We start from the raw sequence: 14,883 nt of genomic DNA on the forward strand, positions 1-14,883 counted from the left end.
ACATGAAGTGGTTTGTGTTTCACCTCTGATCATCATTCAGTGTCTGCTGCCACTTAGGGTGTTTAGGGTGTACCGTTTGGAAATGGAAGGATGTTTTCACTACACTAACCCCATCACAAAAAGCAGATGCACTATTCCTCACATAATTGTAGACTGTCATTCTTTGCTGGTAATGCTTGACTGTGTTGTGCACGAGGGTGTGTATAGTTGGGTTACTGCCTGGTATTGAAAACACAGAGATGCACAAGTTTTGGCAAGCAGCAATTCAAAGGGGAATATATCTGAAATGATACATGGCATGCAATGATACATAACTCAGTAATTCATCAGGACTTCCATGATAATGTCATGTCAACGCCGGAATCAGCATCGAACTACAACTCCCATAATAGCACACGGCCTACAAACATGGCTGCCATGGACTCCGACACCCATCACGCAAGTTCCAACTCACCTGATTACTAATTACAGACACCTAGACTCAATGACACTCCACAATACTGTAGGACTCTCACCCAATTCGTTCATGGCAAAGTATATGATGTGTGTTCACATACCAGTTGTTACCAAACCTTGTATTTTGTCATAGTCTTTTCTGGTTTAGATCTTGTTTCTGGCTTCTTTTTTTTGTTCTTTGCCTAGCCCAGTTTATACTGTTGGCACTTCGCCTGACCATTACCTGTTCTCTGACCTTGTTTTTGTCTCATGGTTTGGATCTGTCTGCAAGCTTTATAAATAAAGTTTTTCAATTCAATTTAAAGTGAATTTATCCCTAATAAACAAGCCAGAGGTGACGGTGACGGCAAGGCAAAACTCCCTGAGACAATTTGAGGAAGAACCCTTGAGAGGAACCAGACTCAAAAGGGAACCCATCCTCATCTGGGTGCAACGGATAGTGCAATTATAAATAAATCCTTTCTATTATTGTGTACTATATGGACAAATAGTGCAAATGTGCAACCTGTAAATTCATCACAACTTATTGACTGTCCACTGATGTCCCGAGTATGAAGCTGCTTGTGGCAACTGCAGCCCCAAAGCCACCACAGCAATCGCAGTCCCAAGCCGTCACTGTACAGCTCCCCATATGAGATCTTCAAGCCATCTCCACAGCCCCCAGGTGGCACCATACCCAGCAATCCAAATGGTTCTTCAGGCCGCCCATATGGGGCCACCCCCAGCAGCAGCAAGCGATCTCAACCCGATGAGAACTCCAACCAGAGGTAGGGCATCAGGATGGGTCAGGCAGGTCTGGAGAGCATCCAAACATCCCAGTTCACCACAAAACTCTATGCCTGTGAACCCTCCAGACCCACTCCTTTACCTAAGAAAAACTATTCACAAAAGGCTTGACTAAACAAATATGTTTTCAGCCTAGACTTAAACACTGAGACTGTGTGTGAGACCCGAACACTAAGTGGAAGGCTGTTCCATAACTGTGGGGCTTTGTAAGAGAAAGCCCTACCCCAAGGTGTAGCCCTCACCATTTGAGGTACCAACGAATAGCCTGCACTTCTGGTCTAAATAGGCGTGGCAGATCATAAAAGACCAAAGGTTTGCTCGGGTACTGTGGCGCGAGACCATTTAGTGATTTATATTTTATAATCAATACAAAATTTGATTGGGAGCCAATGCATTGTGGATAAGATAGGGGTGATGTGGTCATATCTTCTGGCTCTAGTAAGGTCTCTCGCTGCTGCATTCTGGACTAACTGGAGCTTGTTTATGCATCTACTAGCTTTTGTCACCTGCATCTGTGTCTGTATCCACAAGCAGCAGCTATGCTTTTAAGCCCTTGTGCAGGAGCAGGCTGAGAGCCGGTGGGCACTCCAGAGGCTGCTGCAGCCCACCACATCTTCAGCTGTGTCCCCTGCCACTGTGCGACATGCGATGCTCATGAAGATGGCCTCTATGGATGTTCTGGGGGCCTTCTTGGGTCTTTTTGATTGTGTGGCAGTTGCGTGGGAATGACCTCTGCAATGAAATGGGTGGTGGTTGTTCCCAGCCTCATTTTGAGGACAAATTGGCTGGGGTTTAGGAATAATTGTGCTAAAATTTATGGTGGTGGATGGCTTCTAACGCAGTGTAGGAAGGTGTAGGGTATGTGCAGCTCTGGCTGGTGGTGCCGGGGCCATCAACGTCTGTGCTGTGTCATGATGACTTGGAGGAGGGGGAGAGCTCCGCCCCCTACCCGCCTACGTGGTTTCCCCTTAGGGACTTCTCTTTGGAACAGAAGCGTGACAAGTCTCTTTGCCATGCCTTTGACCAAGTGAGAGTAATCGATGGTCAGATCTACTAATCTACCCCTATTTTTCAGTTATTAAAGATAGCTTATATATCAAGTGATACAGGACACTCAAACTATCGAAAAAAACAAGTTAAATGTTAGTACCGAAGAGCCGTCGGGAAATGCTATTTCAGACAGCTCATAATAATCCCATGGCTGGGCATCTAGGACACGATAAAACACTCAGCCATCTAATGACTAGTTTTTATTGGCCGGGCATTCGTGGCGGTGTACAGAGGTGTACTGTATGCAGCCTGTCATGAACGTCATCTGATGAATCCGCTGGCCACCCCAAAAGTCCCATTGTGCCCTTTTCTCTTAATCGAGGTCCCCTTCAAAGGAATTGGTATGGATCTCGTCGGGCCATTACAGTGGTGCATGCGAGGGAATCGCTTTGTGTTAGTCATAGTGGATTATGCAACACGATATCCAGAAGCAATGCCTAATCGCAACATCTCAGCATGTAGTGTTGCAGATGCACTCTTACACGTAATCTCCCGAGTCAGAATACCGAAAGAGATCCTGACTGACCAGGGTATGTCCTTTATGTCACGCACTCTTTGCAAACTGTACATATTATTAGGGATTAAATTGATTTGCACCAGCGTTTACCATCTGCAAACAGATGGGCTGGTCAAACGGTTCAATCCAAAGCTTGAAAATATCTGTTCTGCACCTGAGAGAACACTCCACACTTTAAATCACCTAACCTAGGAGAATTTGCATCACACCCAAGAATGACAGTACCGACTGTACAACATGGGTACTCAGCTATGGGAATCTGCACTGGGAGATACTATGTTTTACTACCCATGTCGAGCTCTAAATTACTCGTGACGTGGCAAGGTCACACGACAAGACAGAGAAGTCGACTATGAGGTAAGGTGAATGGGTAGATGCTATGCACGTGAAATACAACACCTCCTGAAGCCGTGGAGAGAAGCAGTTCCTGTGGCTCTGGTGATGATGGTTCCTAAGAGGGAGGAGCTGGGACTGAGGAGGGGAGCTGGTAAGTCTCAAAATGTGGCCCAATTCACCCCTGTCCCTTCATTAGGCCACCTCTCACCATTCCAGAGAGCATTCTCCTGACTTTTTCTCCTTTTTCTGCAGACTGATGATTGGACAGAGGGCTGTTGGCTGTTTTGTCCTAGGTGGTATTTGGGAAGGAGCTGTACATCAGTCGGAAGCTTCCAGTAAGGAAGCTTCAATCGAGAAAGAGTGTCTTTCCATCAAGTGGGCATTCCTCACCCTACAGTACTACCTACTGGGGAGCTCCTTTACTCTCTGTTCTGATTAGGTCCAGCTCCAATGACTCCATGAGCCCCGAGCTCTGCTGATATTCCACCTGCCTCCCGAATCTTTCTCTGCACACACACACACACACACACACACCAGGGTTCTACAATCATATTTAAAGCATATGTACGTGTCACAACTGTAATTCTGAATATTTTAAATTAAGTGGTTAGAAAATTGGAAAGTGTACATTAAGGCTGCAAAAATGAATATTTTAATAATTGATTATTTGTATAAATTAATTGACAAATATTTGATCAATTGGCATAAAAATGGTTTGTAAATGAGAACTGCTGTAACAAACTGCTGTATCATTTGGCATTTTTGTTTATTGTTTTTTCAATAATATAATGTAAAAATATAACTGTGAGGAGCAACTTAACATTTAACCTCTTGTTACTCTACTGACTTTCTCCTCTAGGGGTAATCTTAGAAAAAAGAAACTTGCAAAATGTAGATTTAAATGGATCTTTCTTGCTATCTATTTATCTAAACTGTATTAAATTGCATATACATGTAACAAATTCCAACACTAATGAGGATGGATAGGAGAGTCTTCTGGTTGACTGTGATGAAGGTTTCTGAAAGATCAAGGAGTATGAGGACTGATGACAGTTTGGCTGATCTAGTGGTATGAAGCTTCCCAGTAATGGCCACAAGAGCAGCTTCTGTGGATTATGCCTCTTGGAAGCTATTGCTCTGGGTCAGAAAGACACATCAACACAAGAAAACATGAGGAAACAGAGAAGCGTACTCCAAGCCTTACTTGTCACCTGACAGAATCACAAACCTGAGCATTTGTAGCTTTGAGATTTTGGTTTTACAAACTCAAGTTGCCACATCTTCCTAGCATTGTTAAAAGGTTTCTACTGATATGTTAGTCCAACCTGCTGATAGACAGTGTGCATTTAAAAATGTAGTACACGCGGTCTGTTGTATGTAAAAAAAAAAATTAAAAAAAAACTTCATAAAGATATAATAAAGATAAGTGGTTATGTCACTAGCTATTGTAAATGCATGTAATCCAAAAGCAGTGTGTCAGACAAGAACAAAGACACAATTTTTTAATGTTGCTCAGACATCTCAGTAGAAATCATTATATGTTGTGTAATACATCATTAGATAACACACCACTTTCTTCCGTAAGTTGTTTAACTGCACCTATGCAGTCTGTACTGTACACACACTATAGCTTCCATCTCAGGTGTAAAACCAGCAATGTAACCTAGAAATCAATAGCTATACTTATTCTTGTGAACAGGAAATGAATGACTGTTATAACTCAGTGTTACAAGATGATTTATCATCAGGCTGTGACATAAAAGGGAAATGACAACACAATTAAATGGACAAGATAAACAACCTAAACAAATAAATCAGCCTGGGATATTACACCTTCTAGTCAGCAGAGGTCACTCTCACCTGAGTATTAGGGGAGATTAGTATTAGGAATGGCCAACATTCATCTCTCCAACTGTCCTGAAGCTGCAGGGCTCTTCTTTGTGGAACAAAGGAGAGAAACATGCTGAGACTTGACTGCAGTAACAGTGAAGTACAGGTATCCATGACCTATGGTTCCATCAGCTCTCAAACAGTTGAGAAGTGTTAACTAGGAAGTGCATCCAATTATAACATGTCACAGAGGGGATGAGTGACAGCCTTCATTACTACTTTCAGGCACTACAAATGCATGGCAATGTTCCATGGTCTGGTCAGTGCCCCTTCCCTCATCCAGGCTTTTGTGAATTCGTTAACCATTTTGGCATTGTATATGACTTTATGATCTTCTTATCCTCTGATCAAGAATATAAAAATCATGTATCAAAGTGGAGAAATGTGAATTCTTCCAGGCCTCAGTTAAATACCTCAGTTATACCATAGACACTCAGGGAGTGGAGATGGACCAAACAAAGGTAGAAGCAGTAACTTCGTGGCCACAACCTTAAAAAATTATTTGGTTTTGATCCTCACTGATCATACAAACCTTGAATGCATCAAATACGCAAAGAGAGAATCCATGAATCCTGAATCTGAACTTGTGAACTTCTCAGGCTGGGGTCCAAAAACACCAAAGCTGAAGCCTTGTTGAGACTCTGTGATGGCCTCCATTCACATGATATCAAGTATTAAAGATTAAGGGATTAAAGAGACAATATGATTAAAGCAATTTAAAGCTGAGCTCCTTAAAGCTCACAGATAAGCATGATAGTAATACATTTTGCAATTGCAAGAACCAGCATGGTAATTTCCTAACAAGATTCAGTAAGTCAATCAATAATATTTTTTCAGGTGGACTATTTTCTATTTAGAGTACTTCCATACCTACAATGCTTTACAATGTTTAGTGCAGTCAGACAAGAGTAAAAGCTACCAGCAACAAATTGTTTTGAGAGAGTAGAATCTAGATTAAAAGGGTACTACACATTAAATGCACTAATCTATAGTACTATTTTACTACCAGCTTTATCTCATCTCAATCTTAACACTTACTTTGTACTTATATTCCATTTTACGGATATACACGGTGTGCTTTGCAATTAATGACTGTAACTTATCTGTTGCTCTGTAATATTTGTCACCCTCCTTCTACCTGTCCACCAGTGGAAAAGGACCACCATAGGACAAATGTTGACAAGATATTATTTGGATGGACCTTTCTTCACACAGCAGTGACACTGACATGGTAGTGGAATTTTAGTGTGTGTGGCACCGGTACAAGTGAATCTAAGATTTTTAACACCTCAGTGTTATGGCTGAGCTGAGAATCAGTCCATAAACAAAAATATCCAGGTAGCTTTACCTGGTACAATGCCCAGTGAATGTAGGTACAAGGTTGAGGTACCTAATAAACTGGTCACGGGGTGCAAGTATGATTTTCTTTTAAAGTTTAAATGAATTTGTTTAATGAGTGTATGGGAGCAAGATGTTTCTGTATGACTGCAGAGTAAAAGGTGTGTGTATCTGGTAGGGAGGTGTTTGTGTGGTAGCATTTCAGCTGCCTACAAGCCACATACATTAGATCTGCAAAACTACATGCACACAGACATATATACCCCTCTCTGTATTACCTGCAATCATTTCAGTCATACAAAAGGGTCTAAGAGTGCATGTAGTCATTCTTTCACAAAGTTTAAATTGATATTACACCTATTGAAAACTGATGTTATTAATAGTAGTAGTGGTATTTATGTACTTCTTTTATTTATACACTGAAACACAGAAAAGAAAGAAATTGACCACCCAAGAAAGAAAGAAAAGTGAAGGAAAGAAAGACCACTGAATCACTTATTCAGGTAAGAGAAAACTTCAAACTATTGGTGTTTCTAAATAATTTGTTGCATTTTTTCCATATATAAATAGTTACTTATAAATTAATTTTCAGATAATCATTTCTTTTTATTTTATTTCTGGTACATAAGAACAATAAGAAAGAAAAAGCAATAAATTTTTTTAAAAATAATAATAATAATAAGCAAATAAATTGCAACTTCACTCAAATCTAATACTCTGATAACTAAATATTATGGGTAATGTATTTATTTATATTTTTTGATATTATATAGCAAATCATGCTGATTGTGAGACAAAGAACATTTAATGTCACTGGTTAGTATGGACACAGTGTGATATTATTATTATTATTATTATTATTATTATTATTATTATTATTATATTACCAACATTTCATTAGCTGAATATTTCTTAATTGTGGTTTGTCATCTATCAATAACAAAATCCTATCACGTTTTTCATGTGCAGAAGAATTAAATATTTCCTGTCACAGTTCATAATCATCTGCGCATATGCCTAATATCCTCTTATTCATTATAGAACTCATTATATAATAATAAATATTATAAATATAATATTCTCTCTGTTATATATTATCTTATTCATTAGTCATTATAATTCATTATAAACCAAAAAAGAAGCGGGAAAATGTCAAATTCTAAGATTGGTGCTTTTGCCCATGTTATTTCTATTCAGGTTTCCTCATGGTGTGTTCTTCCAGTGGCTTTAGCAGACAGGGTCCTTTCTGAGGCTTCAGTAAGTGATTGTTATAAACTTGAAGAAACATTGCAGTTGACACATCAATACACACTATCTAATTTATTATTTTTTTCTTTTTCAAGGTTGCTCTGTTGGGATACTGCTTTAGACCGTGGAGTGATCATATAGTTCTCATATTCTGTAATGCCATATTTAACATTTTATAATGGTAGTCTTACCATTCATCTTCATGGTTATTATAAGCAGCTGATCGTCATCATTCCACTTGTCGCTGGTGTGTGTGTCAACCTGCTAGCTCTGATTTGGACTTTTCATGTTTTTCACACAGTCCGCAAACATGGAGGCAGAATTTTGGCCTTCATCATTCTCCTCATCATTAATGACTTGGCTGAGCAGCTCCTGAGTGCACTTATTGCATCATATTTAATCCCTAAAATAGACAGCCTTATGAAGTCAAAGTATTTAAAAGATTTCATTGAGTTAAGATATATAACCTTTAACTGGATTAATTACAGGGTTCTTATTTATTTACGGTTTGCATTTACATATGGTGGTCTTTACCTCCACCTGCTTGTGGCACTGGAGAGCATGCTTTCTCTCAGAAACCAGCTCGGGTCTGCTCATGTTTTCTCTCCACTCTGCTCCACCATCTCCTACATCATTCTGTGGCTGCTTGCCTTTGGATGTCAGTTTTTAGATATTTATTTGAATTTGGTTTTTAGCGTATTGCCTTGTTGCTTTTTACCCATCATATGCAGACTCGCTCGCAAAGCCTCTCCTGCACCTGACCACATCAAGCCTGGCTCAGCAGTGCTGATTATTTCCACACTCACACTTATCACTTTCTGTGCACCAGCGGTCATTGTGCTTGCCTTCTATATTGCCAATGGTAGATTTTACTGGTATTACCCATTTTCAGCAATCTCAGTTTTTTTGATAAGTTTGAGAGTCATCTCAGACCCCCTACTATGTGTGCTGGTCTGTAAGGAGCAGCTCAGGGTTCACAAGCAGCAAACACACACAGAGATGAACACTGAACAGACATCAGTTTGAGCTGAAGCCCTGAGTGCTACCTGAAGATATCAGAAGATGCCAAAAAAAAAAAAGTCCTTATGGTTGCAATTGTCAGGCAGTTGTGGATAAAATGGCAGTTTGTAAATGAAAAAATATGCTAAAAATCTACTGCATGTCAAGCAACAGCAACACCAGGAAACAATCTCTTTTTTGTAATTGTGACTGTCATAGTCTATATATATATTATATATATATATAGATAGTTGCACCAGTCAAACCTAAGCTCTCTTATAGCCTAGTTTGAATGTAAATTGCCAGTATGTTTAAAAACTCCTGCACCAAATAGCATAATATCAACATAGCCTTATGTTATAACTTAAAATGATGCATGGCTTACTCACTAAAATACAGAAATGATCAAAGAATTATGAATTATGTATCTTTTTAGCAGCCTAAAACTGAGATTGCTGGCTAGATCCCTCACAGATTACTTTTTTTTTTTTACTTTATTTAATTTTTTTTTTTACTTTTTTAACTTCACTAATAATGTAACTTTATCTTTTTCTGTCATTCAGTATATTCAGATGCAGATAATTAAGTTTAATTTAAATTACCTTTGATTATTTGCTATTGTTTGTTACTAAAATGCTGTTAAATTTCTTGCATAAAATCCCAGGAAACATGGATGGTTTGAGAAATTACTTTATTGTAAAGCACAATCCTTTTGAAATTTATTCATTTATCTACAATCAAAATGTGCCTCGATAGATAGACCATGTTTGTAAATACTATGTTACACTGATAAAGACAGACACTGTATCACTGTTCAGATCACTGATGTACTATTTCCTACTAATATGTGGTAAAACCTAAACATCTCCATGAAGTTAGCACCCCATGAAATTAAATAATCACCAAAACTATGCCATTTGTTTGTGCTACGTTTGTGCTGATTTGTACCATAGAAAGTTATTAAGAACTTATTCCCATCCTTAGACATTACAAAATTTCTGGCGGAGCAGTGACGTCACACAAGCCGCTCTCTATCCATCTCATCCACATACCTGTCTCTTTCGCCTTGTGCTCGCGCGATGCTGCTTTGTTACCATTGCTGTCTTGTTTTTTTTTTTTTTTTTTGATATGGAATTTTGTGTTTTAGATTTGTACCAGATATTGTCATATAATAATGTACTGTACTGTAACTACTCTAGCTGTACTACTACTGTAGTGGGACTGACACTTAATTTTGTCCAATAAAAATGAAAAAACAATATAATTGCGTGGTGTCTTAAGTTCTCTGAGTACTTTTAACAGATAATAGATGTTTAAAGTCTTTCTGCCCCCTTAAAAAATGTTTATTTACCCCAAGAACTGCATAGTGGGAAGACAAAACAGGAAATAACATCTCGCTATGGAAAAAGGTAAGCATGTGCTCTGAGATAAAATGCTTAAAAAAGTAGTAAAAGCAGGTCAGGACAATTTACAGGATACTTAAAAAATAAAAGAAATGGATAGACACATGTCAAAAAGGTGAAACTTTTTATTAATATTGGGCAATCAAGGCAAGCTCACATGAACATGTCCAAATTATCCTCCACTGATCACATTAATAAGGATTTGACATCTTTTTTCCATGCCATAATACACATTAAGTAATGATATAGACAGCAATGTACAGTTCATGGCAATAAAAGCAGGATGTTAAAAGAGGAACACCCCAAGCTCCAATATGACAAAAGCAATATAAAAGTACCATAAATGTGTGCCATTTAGTCTTCTAAAGTCATTTGAAAGCTTTGAGGAACAGACTGAATTTTCAATATTTCATTTAAAAATAATAAAAATTCATTGTTTTCTGTTAATCTTTTCCTTCCAATGATCTAGATCACCAAGTCAGAAAAAAACAGAAAAAAATAAATCAGTCAGATTCATTGACTTATTAAGAATCATTTTGTGAACTGAATCAACCAATTTGTTAAAAAGATCCAACTCAAAAGAATGGATGACAAGATTTACTGTGAAAGATTTTCAGTCTGTTCATGCCAAAAGCTAATTGAATGACTTCAGAAGACTCGCACTATAGTGCATAAAAGTTGTATAGACCACCACATGATATGTATTTTTTTTTTTTTTTAGAAAAGCCACTATTTACTTTCCCTTTGTAAATTACGAAGAAACAAAAAAGCCATTAAAACATCTCAAGCTTTAGATAAGCATCTATTATAAACACTGGTAGAGACACTACTTTAGGTTAGAATTTAAAAAGAGAAATGAGAAAAAGGGTAAAAAAAAAAACAAAATCCTTGTCATCCCTCGTGCTAGTTATATTATGCCTTTTTTTTTTTTTTTTTTTACTGTTTTATGTCTTTAAAAATTCTGTTTTGAAGAAAGAAATTGGTATGAACAACTCAATTAGTGTACATAGAATCGTAAATTTGTTGTAAATTCATCTGATTATAATTTATTGTGCAAAATAATCATTGCTGGAGAAAAAAGGGAAAAAAACCTGCATGTATTGACATAAAAACTGTGGTGACTAGAAATCGCCAAATAAATATTCTGAACTGCTCAAATGTGAAATAAGGTGAACTTCCCCTTTAATGATTAATCAAATATCTACCATTAACAGAAATTATACTGGGTTTTTATGTTATGTCATCATAAATTATATACTTATATCACATAAATCTCCTCTCATCTCTTAATGACATAATTAAAAGATGTGGGGGAAAACTACTACTACTACTACTACTATTACTACTACTAGTACACACACACAGACACACACACACACTTGTTCTAGGTGTGTGATCTGATAATGGCCTACCAGGTTGGTGACGTGTTTCCTCCGAATACCAAACATGCTGAGCAGATAAGCTGTAAACCTTTCATTCAAACCCCAAACCATTAAACTTATAGTTCTTTCATCTGTCCTTGTGTGTAATTTGTACTTCTTTGATTGGACAATGTGTGCTCAGTCTGTCTAATTTTAGTTTCTGCTCCAAATGAATGTTGCGGAGAAAAAGAATGATAAATAATCCACCTTGTTTGTGTTTATTCCCCATAACTGTAGTTCACCATCTTAATCACCAATGAAGATGTGTTAAGGATTTCTCAGCAATATGGGTTAAAAATTATCAGCCCGAATAAAGATCAAATATGGAAACTTTTCACTCTGTGTAATTACCTGACATGACTGTCACTGACACCCTGTATTTATTTTCCGTCTGGAAATCTACAATTCTGTACGTTTTTCTTATGGCCATGGTCGTGCTGTTGCTCTTGATTCCACAAAAATCCAAAATAATCCAATTGCAGACTTTTGTTAACAACAAATAATGTGATACAGACACCAAAAATGAAACCTTATATAGATATCTTTTTATCATTGAAAGATAGAGGGCTTAGCCCTGCTAAAACATTTATACCAGCCGCCCTGATTATTGCTTACACCAAGGAGAAGAATTAAAACAAAACAGATTTGCTCATTAAAGGGAAAATGTTGATTTTTTCAATGTCAACCGTAAAATCAGAAGAGGAATACAACAGGATGTATATTCAGTGTTAGTGTGAAATGCTGCTGTTATGAAGGAAATACAATCAGCTGCTTTGTAGAGCTGGTGTTAGTGTTTAAGTAGCCTTAAATTATTTTAATGGTGTTGACTTAAGAAATTATTATTTGTTCCAGGCACAATATCAGAACACAGTCTCCTCTGAAAGTACTAGAAAGGCAAGGCCGATGAGCTTGTATGTTTTGGATCATGCGCAGATCCTTTCTTTCTCCACACTTTGGCCTCTATTTTGACGTACTGGGGTTTAATGAGGGACCAATAAGCTTCAGATCCACTGAAGAAAATTAATGATAATAATAATAATAATAATAATAATACTTCCTACTGCATTACTATTATATTTTTTTCTGGGTGTTTTAAAATGCAATAGAGCAGCAGTTCTAAACCTTTTAACTAAATAATTTGACCATCAACTAATAATTTAATTGAACTGTTGCTAAGGGCAGATTAGTGAAGGTGTTTGTGCATCTGGAACACAAAGCTGCAGATGGGGCAAAGTCATCAAGCATTTAATTCAGTAAATATCATAGATTAAATTAAGTAAAATATACAGTATTACATGTATTTAAAATAAACTAGATAAATTTGCAGAAATAAAAGTTAATGTATGTGTATGAAAGACTGTTTCAGGGGTTTCAGATTGTACTGGAGTTTTCATGCGTGTGAATTTGCTCAGTGTGGTAAAAGATCTTATCTGTATCTTCTCTCTTATCTGTTTTATCTTGCCTGTGGTTAAAATGCTGGCAGTGATGTGAAACACACACAGGCATCTCCCTTCCCTTCTAATTTAAGATTTCTTTTTCATTAGTAATAGTGTGTCATTTAACTCTCAAGGCTATTTTTCAGGCAGACTTGAAGTACTGATATAAAAGACATACGTAAATAATATTCTGTATATGTAAATAAATTCACAAATAACTGTATGAGTAATAGAGTGAATAATAATAATAATAATAATAATAATAATAATAATAATAGTAATTTCCACTGTGAAATCTATATACAGCTACTTGGATTGGATTCTGATATACTGATACATCAGTGTAGATAAAAGCGTTTACTAAGTGTTGACTAATTCCAGTCCAGTAATGAGCAGTGTTGCAGGAGTGCTTATATTTAGCATATCACGTCACTTTGATGGTTCAGTATTAGTATCACTCTGTTTGTCTCTGTTCTCCACATAAAATTCCAATTCTAGCAATAGTTCATTACGTTGAAACCACTACAGTAGAGTTAGTAACATCAGCAGTGGACATGGCAAACAACACATTTTTCATGAATATATCTTTTGACGGAGAGGTTAATAAAGCAGTTTTTGGATATTTCTCTAAAAGATAATTTGCTCTCTCTATAAAGCAAGTCTTTCAGAATTAAAGAAAGCCTGTGACATCCAGCTAATATTTATAGTTATGTTGTTCCTGTATAGATATCTGTGGCTTTGTTCAGGTCTCAACCCCATTGAGATGCTGTGGCACGATCTTAAGAGAGCTGTGCATTAACAAATGCCCTCAAACATCAGTGAACTGAAGCACTGTTGTAGGGCCAAGAGTGGGCGAAAATTTCTCCAAAACAATGTGAGATTGATTGCTAAAGATGGAGTTATTGTTCTTAAATGTGGTTCTACATGTTACTGAATTATATTTATTTTTTCCTAGAAGAGGAAATATATTCTGCCTAGAAGAGGTATTATCACTGACTGGCTGACTGAGTCCTATTGTTGAAACGTGCATGCAGGAGGAGTCTAGCTAGCTGATTTTCAATCTAGCTATCCTTAGCTAGCAAGCAGTGAGCATTACCAGGGATATTTTGGGATATACATGCATCTGCTGAATTTGTTAGCAAACTAGCCCACCTCTGTATCATTTTGGTATAGTTGCAGAGAGAGAGGTAGGTTAGCTAAAATTATATCATTTCATGAAGGGGTGTGTCCTTGATCCAGATATTCCATCCATCCATTTTTTGTACCGCTTATCCAACACAGGGCAAACATGCTAACCACTAAGCCACCCTGCACCCCTGCTCGAGATATTACTGATGCTAATAACTTATTAGCCTTTTTAAGTCTTGACCGTTATATTGTTTACTTATATGAATGCGTGTTTTGCACTTAGCTAGTTAGCTATGTAATGTTCATCATATTTCAATGTAGATAACATTAGCTAGCATGCAGTGAGTGATGTGTATGTATGTGGTGCGTGGGTTTTCTCTCTCTCTCTCTCTCTCTCTTTCTCTCTCTCTCTTCCTTCACCTCCATCTTCTACTGGTTTTCACTTACAGATAAACCTTTCTGTACTAAATATCATGTTCTATTGGGAATTTATTTAAGTCCAATCCAGAGTTACCAGAGTTCTGCACAAAGCTGTGAGTGTGAGCAATTTTGAATTAATGAATATTTGAATACCGTGTATAAAATCCTGGTTAATCCTTTTCAGAAATTTGTTGCGAATAGTAATAAAGAAACAATATTTAAAAAAAAATTAAAGTAAAAATTTAGAAGAACATCAAACCACATTAATTAGCATCATGACTGAAATGTATTCAGATACATATATATATATGTATAGTTATATATATATATATAGTTTTTCAGATATTCAGGACACTTTTCAATTGAGTACAATACAATTCTCTGAGAGCAAATTTTCTTTAAATACTAGGACTGTTCAACAACTGGTCTTTGTGTTCCATTTTTTTAATCCAGCA

The 14,883-nt window shown here is 37.0% G+C and overlaps 1 long non-coding RNA gene across 2 annotated transcripts; it reads left to right on the forward strand.

Moving 5' to 3' along the window:
* Window positions 1-3,868: 3,868 nt before the first annotated feature.
* Window positions 3,869-9,835, forward strand: LOC117596334 (uncharacterized). 2 transcript variants are annotated; one of them, XR_004577474.2, is made up of 4 exons: window positions 3,869-6,266; window positions 6,804-6,876; window positions 7,571-7,630; window positions 7,717-9,835. It is a non-coding gene; the product is annotated as an uncharacterized LOC117596334 (long non-coding RNA). The 2 variants fall into 2 exon arrangements; XR_004577473.2 differs by having other exon boundaries at window positions 3,869-6,876.
* Window positions 9,836-14,883: the final 5,048 nt, after the last annotated feature.

Source organism: Pangasianodon hypophthalmus, chromosome 28 (genome assembly GCF_027358585.1).
Source record: "Pangasianodon hypophthalmus isolate fPanHyp1 chromosome 28, fPanHyp1.pri, whole genome shotgun sequence".
Classification (NCBI taxonomy): Eukaryota; Metazoa; Chordata; class Actinopteri; order Siluriformes; family Pangasiidae; genus Pangasianodon; species Pangasianodon hypophthalmus.